The sequence below is a fragment of the Coregonus clupeaformis genome, unplaced genomic scaffold (assembly GCF_020615455.1).
Source record: "Coregonus clupeaformis isolate EN_2021a unplaced genomic scaffold, ASM2061545v1 scaf1068, whole genome shotgun sequence".
NCBI classification, from domain to species: domain Eukaryota; kingdom Metazoa; phylum Chordata; class Actinopteri; order Salmoniformes; family Salmonidae; genus Coregonus; species Coregonus clupeaformis.
This window is the reverse complement of record NW_025534522.1, coordinates 121,059-124,408: the sequence shown is the minus strand read 5'-3', so window position 1 is coordinate 124,408 and position 3,350 is coordinate 121,059.

Genomic DNA, 3,350 nt, shown 5'->3' with positions numbered 1-3,350 from the left:
GTTCCTTAACATCCTGACCACGAAGTAAGATTGCATCTTTTTAAACAGTATGTGTATATTTAGTTTATTAAGTTACTGTAGAAAGCTAAACGCATCCTCTCTAAAGGGAAATACAGGGACAGACAACTACAATCTCTGAACTGTACGGATCCAACTCACCTCAGCTGTGAGATGTAGGGCAGACACTGAAGGAAACTCCTCACTTCACTCTCTTCATCTGACCAGTCCTTCAGCTCTACTGGTTTCTTCTCTGGTTGGAGTGTCAGCACTTCTAGGAGGAGGGAGGCCTTTCTCTCTGAGAGGTCTATGGACCAGACTGCAGGAGCTGACTGGTAAACTGGCTGTAATGCTGGAAGGACACTCCTGCCTGTTTGAGTCTCATAGTCCTTCACATGTGAGTACAGATCCAGCAGGAAATCACTCTGTTTAGAATTGTTTCCACTGAGAAAAGGAAAGGTGCTGTAAGTCCACACTGATGATACCAGCTTCAGTGTCTTCTCTCCTGTCTGCTCCTCCCACTCTGCTGCTTGAGACAGGAGATCCACTAGGAACTTGATCCGCTTTAAGGGATCAGACCTAAACGGACAGAAACTGCAACAAGGACAGTAACAGCTGATTCAGACATGGATGAACACATGAAACCAGTCATAGCTAAAGATATATGAAGTAGTTATACATTTACATAATGTCCTTTGATTATATGTAAAAGTATTTAATTTTAGAGACATTCACATGATGTATGTGTGACATTTAGTAATGTAACATTTGTTATGTCAGGAAATCAGGGGATAAATGTTACCAGATTCACCAACACTTGAAGTTGTATATGACAATGTTTCTACAAGATAATAATCACTAGCATCACATAATCACTAACCACCACACATGTTCAGACTCACCTCAGCTGTGAGATGTAGGGCAGACACTGAAGGAAACTCCTCACTTCACTCTCTTCATCTGAACAGACCCCCAGCTTTACTGGTGTCTTCTCTGGTTGGAGTTTCAGCATTTCTAGGAGGAGGGAGGCCTTTCTCTTTGAAAGGTCTATGAACCAGACTGCAGGAGCTGACTGGTAAACTGGCTGTAATGCTGGAAGGACACTCCTGCCTGTTTGAGTCTCATAGTCCTTCACATACGAGTACAGATCCAGCAGGAAATCACATTGATATTCCTTATTCTCATAATAATCATAATCATCATCATCATCACTGAAGGGGAAAGTGCTGTAAGTACACATTGATGATACCAGCTTCAGTGTCTTCTCTCCTGTCTGCTCCTCCCACTCTGCTGCTTGAGACAGGAGATCCACTAGGAACTTGATCCGCTTTAAGGGATCAGACCTAAACGGACAGAAACTGCAACAAGGACAGTAACAGCTGATTCAGACATGGATGAACACATGAAACCAGTCATAGCTAAAGATATATGAAGTAGTTATACATTTACATAATGTCCTTTGATTATATGTAAAAGTATTTAATTTTAGAGACATTCACATGATGTATGTGTGACATTTAGTAATGTAACATTTGTTATGTCAGGAAATCAGGGGATAAATGTTACCAGATTCACCAACACTTGAAGTTGTATATGACAATGTTTCTACAAGATAATAATCACTAGCATCACATAATCACTAACCACCACACATGTTCAGACTCACCTCAGCTGTGAGATGTAGGGCAGACACTGAAGGAAACTCCTCACTTCACTCTCTTCATCTGAACAGACCCCCAGCTTTACTGGTGTCTTCTCTGGTTGGAGTTTCAGCATTTCTAGGAGGAGGGAGGCCTTTCTCTTTGAAAGGTCTATGAACCAGACTGCAGGAGCTGACTGGTAAACTGGCTGTAATGCTGGAAGGACACTCCTGCCTGTTTGAGTCTCATAGTCCTTCACATACGAGTACAGATCCAGCAGGAAATCACATTGATATTCCTTATTCTCATAATAATCATAATCATCATCATCATCACTGAAGGGGAAAGTGCTGTAAGTACACATTGATGATACCAGCTTCAGTGTCTTCTCTCCTGTCTGCTCCTCCCACTCTGCTGCTTGAGACAGGAGATCCACCAGGAACTTGAACCCCTTTAAGGGATCAGACCTAAACGGACAGAAACTGCAACAAGGACAGTAACAGCTGATTCAGACATGGATGAACACATGAAACCAGTCATAGCTAAAGATATATGAAGTAGTTATACATTTACATAATGTGCTTTGATTATATGTAAAAGTATTTAATTTTAGAGACATTCACATGATGTATGTGTGACATTTAGTAATGCAACATTTGTTATGTCAGGAAATCAGGGGAAAATTCTTACCAGATTCACCAACACTTGAAGTTTTATATTACAATTTTTCTACAAGATAATAATCACTAGCATCACATAATAACTAACCACCACACATGTTCAGACTCACCTCAGCTGTGAGATGTAGGGCAGACACTGAAGGAAACTCCTCACTTCACTCTCTTCATCTGACCAGTCCTTCAGCTTTACTGGTTTCTTCTCTGGTTGGAGTTTCAGCACTTCTAGGAGGAGGGAGGCCTTTCTCTCTGAGAGGTCTATGAACCAGACTGCAGGAGCTGACTGGTAAACTGGCTGTAATGCTGGAAGGACACTCCTGCCTGTTTGAGTCTCATAGTCCTTCACATACGAGTACAGATCCAGCAGGAAATCACATTGATATTCCTTATTCTCATTATAATCATCATCATCATCATCATCACTGAAGGGGAAAGTGCTGTAAGTACACATTGATGATACCAGCTTCAGTGTCTTCTCTCCTGTCTGCTCCTCCCACTCTGCTGCTTGAGACAGGAGATCCACCAGGAACTTGATCCCCTTTAAGGGATCAGACCTCCATGGACGGAAACTGCAACAAGGACAGTAACAGCTGATTCAGACATGGATGAACACATGAAACCAGTCATAGCTAAAGATATATGAAGTAGTTATACATTTACATAATGTGCTTTGATTATATGTAAAAGTATTTACTTTTAGAGACATTCACATGATGTATGTGTGACATTTAGTAATGCAACATTTGTTATGTCAGGAAATCAGGGGATAAATGTTACCAGATTCACCAACACTTGAAGTTTTATATTAAAATGTTTCTACAAGACAATAATCACTAGCATCACATAATCACTAACCACCACACATGTTCAGACTCACCTCAGCTGTGAGATGTAGGGCAGACACTGAAGGAAACTCTTCACTTCACTCTCTTCATCTGACCAGTCCTTCAGCTTTACTGTTTTCTTCTCTGGTTGGAGTTTCAGCACTTCTAGGAGGAGGGAGGCCTTTCTCTCTGAGAGGTCTATGGACCAGACT